At 38.8% G+C, this 23,111-nt stretch overlaps 1 protein-coding gene across 2 annotated transcripts in view; it reads right to left on the bottom strand.

The window, feature by feature from the left end:
* The window catches only part of LOC124615833 (TBC1 domain family member 13), a 225,652-nt gene that overhangs the window by 24,241 nt on the left and 178,300 nt on the right, over positions 1-23,111 (bottom strand). The gene's annotated exons all lie outside the window — the stretch shown is intronic.

The raw sequence follows: 23,111 nt of genomic DNA, 5'->3' as shown, positions 1-23,111 counted from the left end.
ACAATTCAATCCAATATAGAGCAGAAATATAACCTGATACAGTACTACTACCAAACAGTAATACACAAAGTGCAGTGCAGCACCTGTAATAAATTTTACATTGAACAAACTGGTAGAAAAATATGTTCACAATACAAAAATGATTGTATTATCAACAAAAGCAATCCATTGACATTTACTATGTATTTAAGAGATGAAAATCTTGTTGTGGATAAAATCAAAAACAGTATTGTTATATTATGTAAAGGCAGAGCTAGAATTTTTTCACATTATGATAAAGCAGCACGGAAAATTTTCAGGATATCTTACTAAAAAGTAATACTTATCATGAGGGCCAACTGATTGGAATTAAGTTTACAGCATTTGCAAATAGTTGTTCATGATTCTTTGATTTGTATATCTGCAGGGTATAGGAGAGTGTTATGACGAATAACCACATGATCTTAATACTCTGAAGAACAATATTTATTAACAATACAAGCATACAAAAACAAGCATCTGAGTGTAGTAAAGTTGTCAGAAAAAATGTTCTTCAAAGAGACTTTTGCACTAGAGCCAAATCAACTGCCAGTGATGTTACCTTGCGAAGAAACAGTGTTCCACAGAGCTGCCCCACCCCCTTCCCCCAGTGTGGAACATGGTGATGGAGGCTGTGTGGAGTGTTGAGGAGGTGATAACATAGAGGCAGGTAGGCCTCCTGGATGTGTTGTCATCTGCAGCCTCAAGGACATTGGGGGGTGAGGTATGCAGTATGGTGTACACGTGGAAATTGGGGTGATGGGCCAGAATGTGGTGGGGCCAACTGTAGTGTGAGTCATGGGCAATGACGAGAGCAGACATAATGCTATGACTGTAAGGATGCCATCAGTGTCACACAGAAGTGCAACTGCGTTACAAAAGTGCCGTGTAATGGACCCATCTGTAGTCTGTCAGTCTGTGTGTTGTCCTTCGATGAGGATTTCATTGCTTAGAATATCTATCTGGCCTAGTTGTGGTTGTACACTGCTCAAAACTTTACTTTTTTTACATGGTATACATGCGTGAGCCCGTAGTTTGCAATCTGTTTTGACATTAGGCTAAATGAACCTGTCTGTCACAAGGTGAATGCTGGCATGTGGCAAATTGTAAAGCTGTCTGAAGATTGCTCGATGGAGGCATTGAGGTACATGTGGACATCGAATTGAATTGAATTTTATTTGATCCTGTAAGATTACATTGTGTACAGTAAATGTACGTGTAATATAGGACATGTCAAAATATTAACATTCTTCATCACTTATTTTTCTACACCTTTAGCTTACATTTTTACATCACTGATAATGAGTAACAATATATACAAATTTAATGGCATATGTATTCTGCAACACTGTAGAACTCTTTTTCAATGAGATAGTCTTTAAGTTTCTTTGGAAAGTCATTGTGAAGTACACTATCTTGCAGGTTTTTGGGCAGACTTCTTAGTAGTCTGATACCAGAGTACTGGGGTCCTTTTTCTAGCATTGCCAGTCGGTGGGGTATGCTCCGTACTTCATTCTTCTTTCTTGTATTGTGGGTGTGTACACTAGCATTTGTAATCCAGTCCTCACTACCTTTTGTGATGTACATTATTGTTTTGTATATATACAACGATGAAAAAGTTAAGATACATAAATTCTTGAAGCAGTTTCTGCATGTTTGAGAGGTCTTTCTTCTTAAAATGGTCCTAATTGCTTTTTTTTGTAATGTGAACACTCGTTTTATCTCTTGTTTGATTGAGTTTCCCCACACAGTCACTCCATACTGTAAGTATGGTTCGAAAAGTCCATGATTCACTGTACACAGAAGGTTCTTGTCTGAATACTGTGATAGCTGCATCATTAAGAATATGACAGAGCTCAGTTTCTTACAGACATTATTAATATGTTTTTTCCATTTCAATTCATTATCCACAAGAATACCTAAGAATCTAGCAGATTCTACTTCTTCCAGCCTTGTTCCATCAACCTCTAAATCCATGTCTACAGCCTTTTCCTTGTTTTTAAATACTGCATACATAGTCTTTTTTAGATTTATAACCAGTTCATTTTCCAACAGCCATTGAGCTGTGACATTTGCAGATATGTATGCTCTTCTCTCAAGCTGTTCCATATTTTGGTCACTATTTAGTATTGTCATGTCATCAGCATACAATATTTTCTTTTCTTCCTCCTCAACACCTATATCATTAACAAATACATTAAATAACAATGGCCCGATTACCGAACTCTGCGGCATCCATATTTGATGGATTTGGTTTCTGATTGGTACGAGTTTCCTAATGATACATACTGCTTGCGGTTGCACAAGTATGATTTTATCCATTCACCTGGTTGCCCCCGAAAGCCATAGCTGCTTAATTTTTGTATCAGCATTTCATGGTCAATGGTGTCAAAAGCCTTTGAAATATCCAGAAACATTGCAGAGACAACCTTTTTCTCATCTAAGGACTGTAAAATGTATTCTGTTAGACTGACAATTGCTGATTCTGTAGATTTACCCTTTCTGAAACCATGTTGTGAGGGCATGAGAATGTTATGTTTGTCCAAATAGTTAACTAATCTGGTATACATAAGCATTTCTAGGATTTTTGAAAAACCTCATATCAGTGAAACTGGTCCGTAGTTGTTGGGATCATCCTTACACCCTTTCTTGTACACTGGCACTACCTTCGTTATCTTCAGTTTTTCTGGAAAAGTTGCATCTCTGAAAGAACAGTTTGCTATGTTCAGCAGTGGTGTTATCATCTCCTCACATACCAGCTTTATTACATGATTTGATATTTCATCATCACCAGCTGATTTCTTGGACTTCAGTTTCTGTATAGTTTTCCGCAATTCATCTTCTGTGTCTGGTCTTAAGAACATAGTACTGCATGATCTTTTTGGTACCTTAATACCCTTCTGTTTTTGACTATTTCTTTCCAATTTTAGGTTTTCTTCTACACTGATATAGTTATTATTCACTATGTTTGCTATTTCCATTCCATCTGTGACCACTGTGTTGTCTATTTTAATTGACCTAATAGCTTCTTCTTTGTTTGACCCATCTTTTTCCTTTCTTTCAGCATTGATTGCATTCCAAGCTGCCTTTGCCTTGTTTTTTGAGTTTGCTATAGTGGTGTCAATTGCTCTTGCTTTCGCTTCTCTTATTGTTTTTCTATACTTCTTTTTTAACATTTTATATTTTTCAGCTTCGCCCATCCGTCTCACGTCCTGAAGCTTCCTTCGCTGTTCTAGTATTTCACTGGTAATCCACTGTGTTTGATCTTGCTGCCTTTCTTGTCTCTTTACTTTGGGAAATGCTACATTAAAATGGCACTTAATTGTTGAAATAAATGCATCATATTTTTCATTTACACTCTGGGCCTGTAGGGCTTCATTCCAGGTTTCCTTACTTAACATTGTTCTAAAGATGTTGATATTTTGTTCACTGATAATCCTAATTTCTTTGGTTGTTTGTTTTGGTTCTGATACTGTGTCATTACTTCTGCAAAACCTGATTAGTTGTCCATGATGATCAGATATTTCTGTCTGGACTACATGCGACTCATAGTTACACATATTAGTAATTATGTTGTCAATAATTGTCTCACTTTGTGAAGTCACTCTTGTTGGTGCAGTTATTGTCACTTTCATGTTATGCTGTATTAACAATTCTTCAAAAATCCTGTCTTATTTTTGTGTCTTTTCCCATGTCAATGTTGAAGTCTCCACATATAATAAAATTTCTCTTCATATTCATTCTCAATAAGCTAGCAATTTTTTTTTTTTTAGAAAGATGCTAATATTGCCACATGCTGACCTGTACACACAAAACGATCACATTGTTCTTTAAGAGCACAGTTTATTTTGGCGATATATTTTTCACTCACTGACCTTCTGTTTATGATTCCGCTAAGTATCAGACGAGATCCTGCATACATACTTCTTGCAGAACGAATCATGTTTCTTGCTTCGCTTGCCATTTCTTCCTCACTGCTGCTCCTTAACAAATTTGTTCCAACATGTATAAACACCCCATTATAGTTATGTCTGGTATCAGAATCTGGTTCTATAGTATCTTGTCTTGCATTTACCATATTTTTAAAATGTTTACCGAGTTGATGTGTTCTAATACCAGGTCGTACATCGATCTTGCAATTGGGGACAGCGATATTCTTCAGCAGCGAATTGCCAATTATTAAAAAGTCATTTTCCTTTTGTTGCGTATCTGTCGCCTTGTTTTTCCTTTTGCTGTATGTCACCACCTTCCATTTATATTTATCTTCCGGTTTTTGGCTTACTGAGTTTACCGAGACATCAACGGGAACACTTGAAATGTTGTTTTTAAAGTACGATTGGTCACTCGTATTTTCGCGATCTTCTTGCTTTTCCGTTTGATGGCTTTTACACACACAGGACTTCTTTTCTTGTATTAATGTATCGTTTTCTTTCTTGATGGTCAAAAGTTTGGTTTTTAATGCCTCAATGTCACTTCATAGTAATTTTATAATTTCGTTTTTTGTATCAACTGCACTTACAAGATCGGCCGTTTCGTCACGTAAACAACCGTGACATGTCCACGAATCATCACTGACGAACTGTAGATTTACTTTCGCGCACTTTTCGTGTAACCAGAAGTTGCATTTGATACACAGAATAACCTTTATCACACGCTTTTTACATTCTCTACACGAAGAACTGTTCATTTTTTGCCTTTTTAGCGAGAGAGAAGCATCACTACACTTTCCTATCGGCGCCATCTTGCTAGACATAACCTGCTTAAAAAACTATTGCAAAATATAGTTTGGATAGCACCTGGGATATGATGAAGTTCCATTCTTACATTTGTGTCCATTATTATGAGTGATAACTTGTAACTGTCGGTCATTTTGTTGCGCCTCTGGGAGCTGACAATAACTGATTGTAGATGACACTGCACTGATACATGAAAAATATTTCTGCACCTCTGACAGATGTCTGTGGTAAACTGGGCTAAGTAGTTCAAATGTTGATACCACTGGGCAGGGTCTTTAGCTTTAGGTGGGTTGTGGACAGAGCCCCTGAGGGGGCGATGATCGGTGTAAATAATCAGGGGACATCCTTCAACAACTTGCCAGAAATATTGTACTGCCTTGTAGAGTGTTAAGAGCTCCCTGTCATAGGCGGACCACTTGCTTTGGGATGGAGTGAGTTTGTGAGAGAAGAACCGCAGCGATTGCAGGACACCCCTACCTCTTGTTGTAACACAGCTCTGATAACAGAGTTGCTCATGTCTGCTGTTATGACAAGCTGAGCGAAGGGTTGGCATGTCCAGGGTGTTGGCTTGGGCAAGGGAGACTTTGTGCGATGCGTTCAAACACTATCTAGTTCTGGTTCATCCACATGTTTGCTGACAAGGGCTTCTGTTGGAGGTGCGTGCAAACATGCTGCTTGTCAAAAATGTCTTCCGTAGAAATTTATCATGTCTAGGAATATGCGTAATTCTTGGTAGCCTGGTGTCTGAGGAAGACGACTTCGTTGACAAGGAATTGGCATTTTTCTTTGTTAATTATGCTGATGTAAGAGAAGGCATCAAAAAGTTGTTTGATGTAGTGGCTGTGTGATACATTTGTCGTGTGAGAGGAGTAGGAAATTGGGAGCTTGAAGAGTAACCTACTGATAAAGTGCTCCCATGTTTGTGCTGTATTTTCAAGTCCATAAAGCATGAACATAAATTTGAACAGACTGAATGGCATGATTATGGCTGTTTTTGGAATGTCATCTGGACACATAGGTATTACAATTGATGACACTGAAAAGGAAGGCATATGCCAGATAGTGGGTGAAGTCCTGTATGTTTGGAACTGGGTAGTCATCCATGATAGTGCGAGCATTAAGGATTCTATAGTCACTGCACAACCTGACAGAACCATCTTTCTTGGGGACCAATTCTACAGGTGAAGCCCAAGAACTGTAAGGGGTGGACCAAGCCTTTTGGTAAGAGTTCATACAGTGATGCTTTGACAACCCGAAGTAGGTCATGTGGAATTTGATGTGGTCTGTGATGTACTGGGACCAGATATGGTAATGATTTTGTGGACTGTTTCATTCTTAATGGTGTATTGTCTGAAATGCACTTGTGATGGGTCACTCAAAAACTCAGTGGGGGATGAGCGGACAAGCGGTATTGTACTAACATTTGAAGTGACCGCTGGGAGCGATGTTGCAGGCATCTACGTGGATGAAGACAGAGGTGCCAAGTCAGCACGCTGTGAGTGTGTTGGTGAGGAGGAAGTGACGAGTGGAAGCAGTTGGCACAGTCGATCGAGGTACTGTCATTTCAAGAGGAGTTCATGGTCGATGTCTTGAACCTTGTTGCTGACAGTGTTGTTACTGTGGCATAAATGAAAGTTCATTTCACGAGTGTCAGAATAAAGTTGTTGGACATGTGTCAACTGATCACTGCAATTGATCACTCATGCAGAGGCATTTTAAGGAGTTGATGGCTGTCGGGTGTATCTGTGGATGTGGGGGTCAGGATGTTGAGAGGGCTGTGCCATTATGCTAAGTCACTGAAGGGACATGGCTGCAGACACTTGTGGTGGAGCGGCCACTGATTGTTTGTATAAGTCTGCCACTGGACATGTCTGGGACTAAGTTGAAGTGCCAGAGAAACTCAGCAGCAATAACAGGTTAATTGTTTGGTGAAGCTGAAGTCGAGTGTGTGGACCTGTGAGCCATAGGCTCAGATTACCAAATTACTCACCTTCCAGACATGGACAGGTGTGAAGACTTGAGCTGCACATAGGAAGAGGGTGAAGTAGTGCTGACCTCAGATCCTGTGTTGATGAGATATAGTCGGTTTCTGGTTTAATTGTGCACAAAAAATCTGTTGTTGTGAAGTAAGTGTCATGGTGCAATCTGTCATTGTCTCCATGAGTGTCAAGGCAGCTTAAATCTCCAGCATGGTCCAGTGCGTCTCCAGTGGAACATGGAGTTAGTCTGGGAAACTGCATGATGGTCTGCAGTTGCAAGGGGCAGCAGCGTATTTTGCATGATGCCAGCTGAAACGTTTCTGCCTGGGAGTGGTGAGGTCCACCACATGTTGTGACTGCACAGACATGAAGTGGTTGGTGGTGTTCTGTGCAGCCATGGACATGGCGTGCTCAGTGGTGCATTGCAGCAGTGTGGATGTGATGCAGTTGGCGGTGTTCTGTACAATTACATGCATTGTATGGATGGCAGGCAAGTGGGAGTTTGTTGTTGTCATGCAAAGGTCATTACTTTGGCTGGGGACGGTGACATCAGAGTCAGTGGGAGTCAGGTGAAGTCAGCTAAGCTTACGGTTGGCAGGCCATTTCATGACCGGCATGCAAACAGCACATTACACACACCACCATTGTTGTCAACATTATTAATGCATTGTTTTTGTTGTATAATCAAATGTATTCAATTGGCAAGTTTAAGGGTTTGCATTCAAGGGTTTATGTTCAGGCCAGGCCACCATTGCTAGTTGCAATTGTGTGGGGTGCTTCACAACCCACGAAGTCCATTGTATTTGGTCTGGCACAAGATGAATGTCAGTCTGTGTGAGTAAGTGATACCATAGCTGTGATGAGTTCTCTTCACTTAGAACTTCATCATAAATAACGTGATGAATTTGCTCCTCTGGATAGCAGGCGAGAGCAGCGCGGACTGTCTCTCACTTGTTGTCTGCTGGAGGGGTGAGGATGATATCACTTATTGTGTCCACATTTTCACTCAAGTGGTTTAATAATGTGACGAATTTGGCATCACTGCTGAAGACATCACTCAATGTAAAGAAATTGTCCACTATGGTGAACCACAAAGTAGTTTGGTCTGGTGGGAAAGGCAGTAGTTTGAGGTGCGTCCTGTGGCTGAAAGATTGCTAGGGTGATGTTTATATTGGTACAATCCCGAGTAATTATTGTCTGTAAGCAGTGTGATATGGCACACATGAGACTGCACAGTAGATGATGAAGCCGGCTGAATGAGTTCCGAAGCAACTGTATTCGTGCATGTTGTGTTTGCCTCGCTGAAAGCAATTAAACATGTATCCTACTGGTTGGATTGCTGTGGCTCAGATGTAGCCTGGTTTACAAAAGAAACTGGGGTCCAAGCAAAATCATAGAGTACATTATTTGTCACCTCCCACAGCTTGACGTTCTTGCACAGAAATGTAGCACTGTCCAACAGAGTGTCAGTGTCACATTTGATAATATGGGTTGCATCTGAGACGTTATCCACAGCGGATGACATTGCGGCTGGAGAAATACTGTCTCCTAGTGAAAATGCCACAGCACAATGGGGGCACGCTGGCACCACTGTCATTGCGGAGCAGACAGATATGCTGAATTTATGTGTGACTGCGACTGTGGAAAGTCACCAATGTAGATTCTCAGGCTATAGGAAAATGGTTACAATAAATAACAACACAACCCTGATACTCTGACGAACGATGTCTATTAATGATACAAGCATATACAAACATCTGAACTTAGTAAAGTCACCGGACCAATTGTTCTTCAAATAGCCTGATGCACTGGAGTCAAGCTGACAGCCAGCAATGTTACCTAACAAAGCAATGTTCCCAAAGGTGTTTTATTTTGTGTGTTCCTATGCATCTACCTGTGCATGACTAAACATTATTAATAAATGTTATATATTCTATGACAAAAAAAGGATGCACCATGAAGAAATTATCCGAATGGGATGCAAATTGGTAGATGCAATGTTCATGTATAAGCAGACAAATTATCGCAATTTCAGAAAAAATGGATAATTTCTTCAAGAGAAAGAGCTTCACAAATTGAGCAAACAAATAATGTGTGGGTCCACCTCTGACCCTTATGCAAGCAGTTATTCAGCTTTACACTGACTGATAGGGTTGTTGGATGTTGGATGTCCTCATGAGGGATATCGTGCCAAATTATGTCCAACTGGCACATTAGATCATCAAAATCCCAAAATGGTTGGAAGATCCTGCCCTTTATGTTCCAAACATTCTACATTGGGGAGAGATCTGGCAACCATGCTGGCCAAGGCAGTGTGTGGCAACCACAAAGATAAGCAGTAGAAAATCTCACCAAATCAGAAGAACATTATCTTGCTGATATGTAAACCCAGGATGGCTTGCCATGGAGGGCAACAAAATAAGGTATAGAATATCGTCGATGTACCACTGTGCTTTAAGGGTGCTGAAGATGATACCCAAAGGCATCCTGCTGAGAAATGAAATAGCACCCCAGATCCTCACTCCCAGCTGTCATGCGACAGTCAGGTTGGAATCCCACCACTATCAGGGCGTCTCCAAACACACCTTCGCTGGCCATTGAACCTCAGTTCAAAATAGGATTTATCACTGAAGACAAGTCTACTCCAATTAATGAGATTCCAGCCTGAGGATATGACTGGAGGTGCCCCGGACAGTGGTAGGATACCAACCTGACCGCTGCCTCCCATATGACCTGACAGCCCAAAGTGATGGTCAGGGATGCACTTTCATTTCATAGCATAACCTCTTTCATTGTCATCCATAGCAACCTTGTAGTACAGCAGCAGTTACCCTTCATAACAAGCCATCCTGGGCTTACATTTCAGCAAGATAATGCCCACCCACAAACAATAAGTTTCTACTGCCTGTATTTGTGCTTGCCAGAACCTACCTTGGCCAGCAAGGTCACCAGATCTCTCCCCAATTGAGAATTTGTGGAGCATTATGGGCAAGGTCATCCAACAAACTTGGGATTTTGACAATCTGACGCGCTGACTGGACAGAATTTGGCACGATACCTATATCAATCACTGCCAAGCTGACTAACTGCTTGCATAAGGGGCAGAGGTGGACCAAAACTTTATTGACTTTCTCAATTTGTGAAGCTCTTTCTCTCAAATAAACAATCAATTTCTTTTTTTGAAATTGTAATCATTTGTTTGTCTGTACACATACATCACATCTATCAATTGCCAGCACTTTTGTATAATTCTTTCGTATGGCCTATTTTTTGTCTTACAGTTTATTTTTGACATTGTGTTCTTTGATGTATATACATAACTCTTGCTGTTAACAAAAATCTATAAGTATTGCTTGGATTTTTACTATAATTTTCAAACAAACTTTTTGTCTGAAATTTTTCTATCCACAACAGTTGATGAATAATGGTCTTTGACCAAAACTGGTCTCTCATTAAAGAACAAATTGAACAGAAGTTTATGATGTTACATGAAGGCATTCCTACAATTTTTACACATTTTGGTCTGAATATGTTTTGTGTGTAATTCTTCCTACAAAATTAAACAATCTATACAGGAAGATAGATTGTTTTAACTGGATAGTTTTGGGTTTCAGGTGACAGGTACATTTTTATTTGATACTGTATTTCTTATGGGTGAAATTAAGTATCCATTTTTATATTTTAGTGTCTTAATAATATGGATTTGTGCTCTGGTCTGTCAGTGGTATTTCATAAGTTCTGTGTAGCACTGCTTTTTTGTGGATATTTAGGTACAATGTAGTTCCAGAATACATTACATTTATATGCAAGCCTTGGAATTTTTTGTACCTGTTGTGCTATTTATTCTTTTAATTAACCTGGCAAAGATTGTTAAATATATATGAATGATTTTCTGTTTCCATTTACTAAATAAAATATCATCAACATTCTGTTTAAAATATATTAGCACCTGCATACACAGAAGCTGACTTCAGCCCCCCGCCCCCCTACCCATCCACTATTAATGTTGTTTATGTATATGCCAGTTATTATTCCAAATAAAAAATGATTCAAATGGCTCTGAGCACTATGGGACTTAACATCTAAGGTCATCAGTTCCCTAGAACTTGTTGTTGTTGTTGTTGTGGTCTTCAGTCTTGAGACTGGTTTGATGCAGCTCTCCATGCTACTCTATCCTGTGCAAGCTTCTTCATCTCCCAATACCTACTGCTACCTACATCCTTCTGAATCTGCTTAGTGTATTCATCTCTTGGCCTCCCTCTACAATTTTTACCCTCCACGTGGCCCTCCAATACTAAATTGGTGATCCCTCGATGTCTCAGAACATGTCCTACCAACCGATCCCTTCTTCTAGTCAAGTTGTGCCACAAGCTCCTCTTCTCCCCAATTCTGTTCAATACCTCCTTATTAGTTATGTGATCTACCCATCCAATCTTCAGCATTCTTGTGTAGCACCACATTTCGAAAGCTTCTATTCTCTTCTTGTCCAAACTAGTTATTTTCCATGTTTCACTTCCATACATGGCTACACTCCATACAAATACTTTCAGAAACGACTTCCTGACATTTAAATCTATACTCGATGTTAACAAATTTTTCTTCTTCAGAAACGCTTTCCTTGCCATTGCCAGCCTACATTTTATATCCTCTCTACTTCGACCATCATCAGTTATTTTGCTCCCCAAATAGCAAAACTCCTTTACTACTTTAAGTGTCTCATTTCCTAATCTAATTCCTTCAGCATCACCCGACTTAATGCAACTACATTCCATCATCCTCATTTTGCTTTTGTTGATGTTCACCTTATATCCTCCTTTCAAGACACTGTCCATTCCGTTCAACTGCTCTTCCAAGTCCTTTGCTGTATCTGACAGAATTACAATGTCATCGGGGAACCTCAAAGTTTTTATTTCTTCTCCATGGATTTTAATACCTACTCCAAACTTTTCTTTTGTTTCCTTTATTGCATGCTCTATATACAGATTGAATGACATCGGGGATCTTTCTTCTAAGATAAGTCGAAGGGTCAGTATTGCCTCACGTGTTCCAACATTTCTACGGAATCCAAACTGATCTTCCCTGAGGTAGGCTTCTATCAGTTTTTCCATTTGTCTGTAAAGAATTCGCGTTAGTATTTTGCAGCTGTGACTTATTAAACTGATAGTTCGGTAATTTTCACATCTGTCAACACCTGCTTTCTTTGGGATTGGGATTATTATATTCTTCTTAAAGTCTGAGGGTATTTCGCCTGTCTCATACATCTTGCTCACCAGATGGTAGAGTTTTGTCAGGACTGGCTCTCCCAAGGCTGTCAGTAGTTCTAATGGAATGTTGTCTACTCCCAGGGTCTTGTTTCGACTCAGGTCTTTCAGAGCTCTGTCAAACTCTTCACGCAATATCATATCTCCCATTTCATCTTCATCTACATCCTCTTCCATTTCCATAATATTGTCCTCAAGTACATCGCCCTTGTATAGACCCTCTATATACTCCTTCCACCTTTCTGCTTTCCCTTCTTTGCTTAGAACTGGGTTTCCATCAAAGCTCTTGATATTCATGCAAGTGGTTCTCCTTTCTCCAAAGGTCTCTTTAATTTCCCTGTAGGCAGTATCTATCTTACCCCTAGTGAGATAAACCTCTACATCCTTACATTTGTCCTCTAGCCATCCCTGCTTAGCCATTTTGCCTTGTAACATTAACCAAAATGGCCTTGCTGTTCTGGTACTGCGAATGGCTGAAAGCAAGGGGAAGCTACAGCCCTAGAACTTAGAACTACTTAAACCTAACTAACCTAAGGACATCACACACATCCATGCCTGAGGCAGTATTCGAACCTGCAACCATAGCAGTCACGCGGTTCCAGACTGAAGTGCCTAGAACTGCTCGGCCACGACAGCCGGCTATTCCAAATATAGGTATACTCATGGATCTTTCATCAAGCTGTACATACATGTTGTTATTAAATAAAAAATGATGGTTGCTTAGCACCAATTTTAACAGCTATATGAATTCAGTGGTTTCAGGCATCCACATTTTCTGGACTTGCTTTTTTATGAAACATTTTCTCCTTTTTGGGGTTGTTGGTGTTTTGGCTGGTTATGCCAAATGATACAAATTGTGCAGTTTCAGGAATGTTTACACCTTGGATATGAACTATTAGAGTGGATCTGTTTCATATAGGATTTTTATGTGTGACAGTGATTCTTCAGCATTGGTTATACTTTCTGGGATGGGACCTTGTATGGTTACCTGTTTTAAGTATTTTGGGTTGTTGTCTATGCTAGAGCCTTCTGGGGTTTGTATATGTTGTATTTTTCACTTTTGCTGCAGTTAGGTAAATGTGTGGTTTTAGTTGTTGCTTTCCTTCAGTTCATCATGAAGATACATAATACGAAAGACAGAACTAGATATGCCACAAATAAATTGCTTTTATTTGATATTGTTAACTGAGATACCATATATAACCCCCCCCCCCCCCACCCCACCCCACACCCACCCTCCCCCTCCCACCCCCCAAATAAACTATGGACCTTGTCGGGGGTATGGTGGCTTGCATGTCTCAGCTACACAGATTGCCATACCATAGGTGCAACCACAGCGGAGGGATATTTGTTGAGAGGCCAGACAAATGTATGGTTCCTGAAGAGGGGGAATAGCCTTTTCAGTCATTATATGGACAACAGTCTGGATGATTGACTACTCTGGCATTGTAACAACAATCAAAATGTCCTTGCTGAGTTGGTACTGAGAACGGCTGAAAGCAAGGGGAAACACAGCCATAATTGTTGCTAATGGCATACAGCTCCACTGTATGGCTAAATGATGATAGCGTCCCCTTGGATAAAATATTCCACAGGTAAAAGAGTCCCCCATTCAGATCTTCAAGCGGGGATTATTCAGGAGGATGTCATTACCAGGAGAAACAAAACTGGCATTCTACAGATTGGAGCATGGAATGTTAGATCCCTTAATTTGGCAGGTAGTCAGAAAATTTAAAAAGGGAAATGGATAGGTTGAAGTTGGATATAGTGGGAATTAGTGACATTCAGTGGCAAGAGGAAGAGGACTTCCGGTGAGGTGAATATAGGGTTATAAATACAAAGTCAAAAAGTAGTAATGCAGGAGTGGGTTTCATAATGAATATGAAAATAGGAATGCAAGTAAGCTACTATGAACAGCATCGTGAATGCATTATCATAGCCAAGACAGAGAAAAAGCCCGTGATAACCACAGCAGTACACGTTTGGATGGCAGCTAGCTCCACAGGTGATGACGAGATTGAAGAAATGTATGATGAGATAAAAGAAATTTTTCACATAGTTATAGGAGACAAAAATTTAAATGTTCTGTGGGACTGGAATTCAATAGTAGCGAAAGGAAGAAATGGAAAAATAGTAACTGAATATGAATGGGGGGAAAGGAATGAAAGAGGAAGCCACCTGGTAGAATTTTGCACAGAACATACTTCAATCATCACTAACACTTGGTTTAAGACTAATACAAGTAAAAGTACATGAAGAAGAGGCCTGGAGATACCAGAAGGTTTCAGACTGATTATATAATGGGTAGACACAGATTTAGGAACCATATTTTAAATTTTAAGACATTTCTGGGGGCAGAAGAGGACTCTGACCACAATTTATTGATTATGGACTGTAGATTAAAACTGAAGAAATTGAAAAAAGGTAGGAAATTAAGGAAATGGGACCTGGATAAGTTGAAAGAACCATAGGTTGTTAAGAGTTTCAGAGGGAGCATTAGGCAACAGTTAAATAGAACAGGGGAAAGGACTACAGTAGAAAACAAATGGGTGGCTTTAAGAGATGAAATAGCAAAGGCAGCAGAGGATCAAATAGGTAAAAATACAAGGCCTAGTAGAAGTCCTTGGATAACACAAGAGATATTGAATTTAACTGATGAAGGGAGAAAATTTAAAAATGCAGCAAATGAGGCAGGTTCAAGGGAATACAACCGTTTAAAAGATGACACTAAGTGGAGTGCAAAATGGCTAAGCAGGTATGGCTAGATGAAGCATACTTCACTAGGAGAAAGATAGATGCAACATACAGGAAAATTACACAGGTCTTTGGAGAAAAGAGAAGCAGCTGTATGAACATCAATAGCTCAGATGGAAAACCAGTCATACGCAAAAAAGGTAAAGCTGAAAGGAATATATAGAGGGTATATGCAACAGAGATGAACTTGAAGGCAATGAAAGGGAAGTGGAGGTGGATGAAGATGAGATGGAGGATATGATATTGTGAGAAGAATTTGACAGAGCTCTGAAAGATCAAAGTTGAAAGAAGGCCCAGGGGTGGACCATATTCTGTCAGAATTACCTTGGGAGAGCCAGCCATGACACAATTATTCCACCTGGTGTATAAAATGCATGAGGCAGGCGAAATACCATCAGACATTGAGAAGACTGTGGTAACTCCAATTCCAAAGAAAGAAGTCGCTGTCAGGTGTGAAAATTACCAAACTATCAGTTTAAGAAGTCATGGTTGCAAAATACTAACATGAATTCTTTACAGAAAAATGGAAAAACTGATAGAAGCTGACCTCAGGCAAGATCAGTTTGGATTCTGGAGAAATGTAGGGACACCTGTGGCAATACTGACCCTACGACTTACCTTAGAAGATAGGTTAAGGACAGACAAATCAACGTTTATAGGATTTGTAAACTTAGAAAAAGCTTTAACAATTATGACTGGAATACCCTCCTTGAATTTTGAAGATACAGGGGGGGAAAAAACAGAAAGCGAAGGGCTATTTACAAGTTGTACAGAAACAAGATGGAAGTTATAAGAGTCGAGGGATATGAAATGGAAGCAGTGGTTGAGAATGGAGTGAGACAGGGTTGTCGCCTATCCACAATGCCGTTCAAATTACAGCAATGGGACAAGAAGCAAAAACTTTAAGTTTACCTGATGACACTGTAATTCTGTCAGAAACAGCAATGGACTTGGAAGAAGCAATAGTAGTCTTGAAAGGAGAATACAAGATGAAAATCAACAACAGCAAAAGAAAGATAATAGAATGTCATCAGATCAAATCAGGTGACGTTAAGGGAATTAGATTAGGAAATGAGACACTTAAAGTAGTAGATGAGTTTTGCTATTCGAGCAGCAAAATAACTGATGATGGATGAAGTAGAGAGGATCCAAAATGTAGACTGGCAATGACAGGAAAAGAATTTCTGACAAAGAAAAATCTATTAACATGGAATATAGATTTAATTGTTAGAAAGTATTCTTTGAAGACATTTGTTTGGAGTGTAGCCATGTATGAAAGTGAAACATGGGCAATAAACAATTTAGACAAGAAGAGAATAGAAGTTTTTGAAATGTGGTGCTACAGATGAGTGCTGAAGATTAGATTAAAAAATCATGTAAGCAATCAGACGGTACTGAACAGAACTGGGGAGAAACGAAATTTGTAGCAAGACTTAACAAAAAAAGGGATCAATTCATAGGATCTTTCAGAGACATTAAGGATCAGCAGTTTAGTATTGGAGGACACTGTGGGGTGTGGCAAAAATTGTAGGGGGAGACCAAGAGATGACTACAGTAAGCATATTTAGAAGAATGCAGGTTACAGTAGTTACTCAGAGGTGAACAAGCTCACGTAGGGTAGAGCTGCATCAAACCGATATTTGGACTGAAGACCACAACAACAACAACATACATGACCAAAAATGACTGATACACACAGTCCTGAACATACAACATTATTTTATGAATCTAATGTACATTACATGGGGTAAACCTGATTAGGGTTCTACCCTGATTAGGGTTCTTGAAAATGTATCACACTAACAGGTATTCAATAGTTGGAAATCAGATGAAAAGCAATGCATAATTTTTTTGACATAAAAACTCTACTTAAGCTGTCGCCCTAAGCTGAAAAACGATGAAATATGAAATTGCATGAAGCAGTGAAAATTTGCCATTATTCACGGAAAGTAACAACAAAATACTAAATAAAAGTAAAATAAAAACAAAAAGTGAACTTCTGCCATTTTTCAGAAATCATGCAAATGTTCTAACGTACACATGACAAAAGTGGTAAAAGGTGCTCAAGTATTATATGCTAACAAAAATGAAACTGAATGTAACCTCCAACAATTGTAAGACCTACAGGTGAACAGTGTACGCAATTATCACTATGTGTGTAATTTCCTTTACAATCACAATATTGACAAAAAAGATATGAGTCTTCTACAACAAATCGTCAAATGTGCACTGTAAGTACATTATTCACTATTTCAGGCTTACAATCACTAGAAGTTAAATTCAACTTCACAGTTTGCACATAAATATTCTGTGTTCCAATAGACAAAAAAATCAGATAACTATAACTGATGGTGAATGAATGAATGGATAAATGAATGAATGAAGATATTGTTCTATAAAATACACATGAAAGTCAGTAATTACATAAATGAATTTCCAGCATGCTCTATTAACTGTTGACAGAAACTTGAGTTGAGTTAACCACTTTGATAGCCAAAGTTGCAAGATTCACTTTTTATTTAATTGCTACCTAGTTTCGGGTTACCTGGACCCATTCTCAAATCATCCAGGCAGACAAACAGTATTTTTCAAATAGCTTATAAAAGATGTCAAGTTTGTTCCGTCACTGTTCATGGCTAAAGTTGACTTTGTTATGTGTTTACTGAAGTAGAACAATATTTATCCACAGCAGCAGACTCTCAAACCTTTTACCTCAGGAACAGAAAAGTATGCAATGTATGGTAAGTGTAAGAACACTTCATGGCTCCATTCAATGAATGGATCAGTATAAGAATTCTGTACATATGATTATAGCCTAGGAAATTCATAGGTGGATTTAATATGGAGTATCACTACATTCAAGTTGTTACAGAAATTAAGAAGAGTTCTTGAAACTGGTGGTGTGATCATATCACACACAAAACTTGCCACATATCAGATATGGTAGGAATTGAGAAAAGCATTCTGTTTTTGCAGTGACTTATGAAGTTTTTATTTGTCTGACTAATACTATTTCTAGTAGAATCAGTAAAGGTAACAACTCACTGTATACACTATCTGACCAAAAGTATCCTGATACCTTTTAATTTACATTAATATGAGGTGTCTGAATGCCTGTCAAGGAATGGCAGCCCATTCTTTCTCAAGAACCAAAACCAGAGAAGGTAGTTATATTGGACACTAGCGTGTGGAGTGAAGTCAGCATTGTAACTCATCCCTAAGGTGTCACATTGGACTCAAGTCATGACTCTGGACAGGCCAGCCCATTTCAGGAATGTTATTGGCCACAAACCATTGCCTAACAGATGTTGCTCTATGATAGGGTGTACTGTCATACTGATACAAACAATAATCATCTCTGAATTGTTCCTCTAATGTATGAAGAACGCAACACTGTAAAATGTGTTCATATCTTCTGTATTTAGCATTTTCTTAACGCCAATATGGGGACTACACTCTGACCATGAAGAACACTTGCATACCATATAATCATCTCCTGCATACTTCGCTGTTGCTACTAAATACCATGGCAGGTAATGTTCTCCAGGCATTTGCTGAATTCAAACCCTTCCATTGGCTTACTACGCTGCATAGCAGGACTCATCACTCCGAATCACTCATTTCAATAGTACACTGTCCAGCGGCATTGCACTGCTCTTTACACAAACTCAAGCACTGCTTAACAATGACTACAGAAATGTGAGACTTATGAGGAGCTGCTCCTCCTTTGCACCCCTATCTTCTGTTTAGCTCCCTATGCACATTCATTGTGCTAGCTGGGCAGCTGATAGCACTTTGGAACACCCAGGTGATTCCTTCCACTGATTTCATTTGATTTTTTACAACCACCCTCTGCAATGCTCAGTACTTTGCATTTCCACTTCACAATCTAATCAACAGTGGACAATATGGGCAGATTTAGACAGGCTGAAATGTCCCAAGTGAATTTGTTACTCAAATGAGATCAATGACTAGTCCACCTTTGAAGTTGCTGAGCTCTCCTGACCGACCCATTCTGCTGTTACTGCTTCTCTAATGACAACACAATATGCCCTGGCCCCTTTAATATTGGCAGGCCCACCTCTAGTGACATCTAGTTGTCAATTATGCATTTACATAGGGGTGCCTGAATACTTCTGATTAGATTATGTAGTTGCATGTTAGGTCTACGATTAATAGTTCTGAAAATAAAATCAAAGCAATATGAAGTGTAGCGAAAATGGAATGCCTGTGAAGGGATGAAATGATCTACTAAATAAACACAAAGACCAAATGATCCATGACACTAAATATCTGGCAAGTCTCTTCAACAACCAATTTCTAAATGATAAAATTTGCAAAAATAAAAAATAAAATAAATAAATAACACCACTATTCACAAACATTCAGTCACATCAAAATCAATCCAATTTCTTCCAATGAAATCTGGAAAATAATTAATTCTCTGTAGTCACATATAATTCACAAAGAAGATGGTCAAATATTTTTACGACCACAGATTTTGCTGCTTCCTATGCAAGAGGAAGGTTAATTTGTGTGAAGTAGGGGCTGATTTTATAACTTGTGTTATATCTATTAATTTGAGAATTATTTTCAGATAGTATCTGATTCATCAAAACAAACTTCATAGGAGAATAAACATAATGTAAGGCTGTCATCAGTATGCCTAATTTTTTAAACAATTGCCTATATGACGTTCAAAGATGGGCAGCAGGTACTTTCCTTACAGCACATTCCCATGCAATAAATATTTTGTGTCTATTTGTGGAATTGCAGCAGAAAATTATGCTATATGGTATCAGAGAATGGGGCCATGCAAAGTAAGCTCATTTTCTGGTATTTTCATCACCAAATTCAGCAATTAAATGTAGAGCAAATGTTGTTTGAGAAGATCTTTAATATGGGATTTTCAATTCTAGTTCCAATTAATATGCACACCTCATAATTCTGAACAATAACTTTTATTTATTTCCTTTCTCCTTTGCTGTATTTTTATTGATGAATGTATATCTTGCCTTATGCAAAATTGAATGAACTATGTTTTCTAAGTTGAGTGATAGAACAGTTACTGGAAACCAATTAATAATACTTTTGAATATTGCAATTATTGCTTGTTCTGTTGTTGCAGTTCTGATTATGGTTCTTTAAAAAGAAAAAAAAAAAAAAAAAAAAAAAAAAAAAAAAAAAAAAAAAAAAAAAAAAAAAAAAAAAAAAGATTGGTGTCAGAATTAAATGCTGTGGAACACCAGTAACAATTTGTCCCTAATAAAAAGAAGATTCATCATGAGAGCTGCATGTGCTATCTAACTTGACCCTTTGCTTCCTATCTGTTAAATATGAAGTGAACACCTTGTCATTATATCTAAAAAGTCATAAACTACGTTTCTCCAAAAGAATTTTGTGATTTGCACAGTCAAAGGTGCATTATACAGATTAATAAAAACCCTGGTAGGTGAAATCTTGTCATTCAGACATTGTAATACACGGTCAGCAAAATGGTAGAGGGCTTTTGCTATGGAAACACTCTTATGGAATCCCAATTATGTTTGCAGATATGCTCAAGTTTTAAGAACAAATTGAAATCATTTTTACTTGACAACTCCCTTTACTCCACAGGTCAACTTCTGAACAGATAGTACGTATTTGGTTGGATTAAAGTAACCAAATTTTGTTGTATATTAAGATTAAAATAAAAACAGTCAGACATGTAAACAGCCAGATCATAGTCATGTTTTCAGAGAGAAAATATATTTTATTTGTGAATGTATCAACACATTCCATATCAAGGCAGTTGGCTCTAATATTATCCACGGGACATAAAAAAAAACTAAACTGAAGTGTGGAGTCATCAAGAGGCACAGTAACAAGACTGAGGATGTTACTGCAGTTTTGACAAATCCTTCAGACCTAACAGAATATATATTCCAACTGCACACTTTAAGCTGTACCTTTTCTGAGCAGTGAAATTTGACTGACTTCAGGTCACTTCAGAATGTTTATGCTCATAAGCGTCTAAGCTATATAATAATATTGTGCACCATAACAATAGAGTAGCCATTGTCAAAACAGGGTTGATTCTGAATATCATCACATTCATTTAAATTTAACAGTTTGAGCAGTTCACAAATGTTATCTATTTTATATTTAATCTGCATTCGGAGTGACATATAGTGGCAAAGATGGGAGCTGTGAGTTGGTACGCTACCTGGTACACCTGACAAGCAGCTCCAGTTTGGCCTAAGATACAGCTACATGCCAGATGCCCAACTGCAGTGCCAGTACAGTGCAGTCTGGCTGACTGCAACATATTCAACAAAAGCTATGGCCACTTGCTGTCTGGCTGACTCCTGTGCAACATTTTCTGTGTGACCTCTTCCTGCATTTTTCAATGTGGCATCACTATGAAGCTCCCTCTACCACTGAAAATTGCTACGAAGTACCCTCTGCCATGCAACACTGGTATGAAGCACTCTCTGCCACACACGATCGGTACAGAACACACTACACCTTGCAACATGGTATGAAGCAGCCTCTGCCGTGTAAAATTGGTAAGAATCACTCCCTATAACATAACATCACTTCCAAGGACCCTCTGCCAAACAATAACCTTGCAAAGCACCTTCTGCCACATTGCTTTGGCAGGATGCACTCTCTACCACATAACTTCAGTAGGATGCACCCTCTGTCACATAACATTGGTATGAAACACTCTCTCCTACATGGAGTGTTATTTGTTTATTTTGGGTTTACACTATCTCGTAGTGTAATATATTCTGTGTGGTCACCTGTTTTGTGTGATTAAATGCTATCTAGACCAGCTAGTAAAATCTGGTCATGCATGCTTCTGCTCTTGCTAGTGGACTACTACTCCTTTGCAGTGTCTTCAGTGCTCGAGGCTGAAAGAAAGCTGGAATCCTTCTCAAATTTACATATTGACCAACAATATGACTTCGTACACCACCCAGTCTATTTAAATCAGTTATTTAAGCTTCTATATACGTTGAAATAATTGTCATGAGACTTGTATACTATGATCATGATACAAGTATCTTGTATAACAAGAATACATTTTGACAAGCAAAATGACAAAGAAGTAAGACAGAATGAAAGATTTTAAAACATCTTTTTTCTTGCTTCAATGATGTTACTACTGTTATTGTGAACATCATTCTTCTATGGCTGCAACACACTTCCAAGCCACCATTTCTAAGAAGAAAGGGGTCCCATCAGATGGGCATGCTAAATTCATTGTCATGTCTTGCAGATATGCTGCACCCAAGTACCTTGCATCACCTGCATGTAACAATAAACCATTTCTCTGACAACATGCTGTCCAAAACTGAACTTCTAATAAAAACGTTTATTAAATGTCACAATCGTCTTTCATTGTTTAGAAGAATCAAGGGAGTAACCCACAATTTTCCTTAAAATGAATGTCACACTTCACGTACAACACTGGTAGGGAGCACCCTCTACCACACAACATTAGACCACTCTCTGTCACACAACACTGGTAAGAAGCACCTTCTAACATGCAACAATGCCATGCCTTTGTAATGTAACATCACTAGCTAGGAAGAATCATCGGCCACACATCAGTTCGAAGCACCCCTCTGCCATGTAGAATTGTTAAGAAGCATCACTGTGTTTCTTCTCCTTCTTCTTACTAACCTTGTCCCATTTCTCTATGTGGTTGGCAGTATTATATGGGTTTTGGCAATGATAGTGACCGTTGATGACCTGATGCCCTTGCTGACATCACCATTCCATGCGGGACAGAATCTGTGCACCCCCTCTGTCTGTGCCTAAAGTAAATCTCATGTTCAAGTGTGAGAACCTTTCCTAAATGTTTGTGTAGCATATATCTGAGGCAGGAAATGGGTGATAGCCCAATATTTATCTAGCTGAGTAAGGTAAACTGTTCACAAACCACAAACAGGCTGGCAGGCTGGCAGGCTCACCAGCCCTCATCATTTATCTGCGAAGCACTCTATCCACAGCAGGCTCGCATCCCCAAATACCAGAGTGTAGCATGAATTTGCCTGGCTACACGAGCACCCTCTGCCACACAAAATTGGTAAGAAGCACCCTCTGCTGCACAATACCAGTATGGAGCATCTTTTGCTAAATTAAAATCAGTACAATGTACCCTCTGCCACACAACTTTGACACAGATCACTATGTGAGTTACCACAATTGCAAGGAGTTCTACCGGTCACTAGATGGTGATGGCATCGTTTTCACAGTGCCAGGAGACTTTAACCCACCATAGTTCAGCCAATTTGCACAAAATACTTATAAATTATGTACACAAACTTCCTAGTAAATCATTGTATTTATTATTGAAAATCTTATCAAAATTC

The sequence above is a fragment of the Schistocerca americana genome, chromosome 1 (genome assembly GCF_021461395.2).
Source record: "Schistocerca americana isolate TAMUIC-IGC-003095 chromosome 1, iqSchAmer2.1, whole genome shotgun sequence".
Lineage (NCBI taxonomy): Eukaryota > Metazoa > Arthropoda > Insecta > Orthoptera > Acrididae > Schistocerca > Schistocerca americana.
This window is presented reverse-complemented; position numbering and strand designations above follow the sequence as displayed.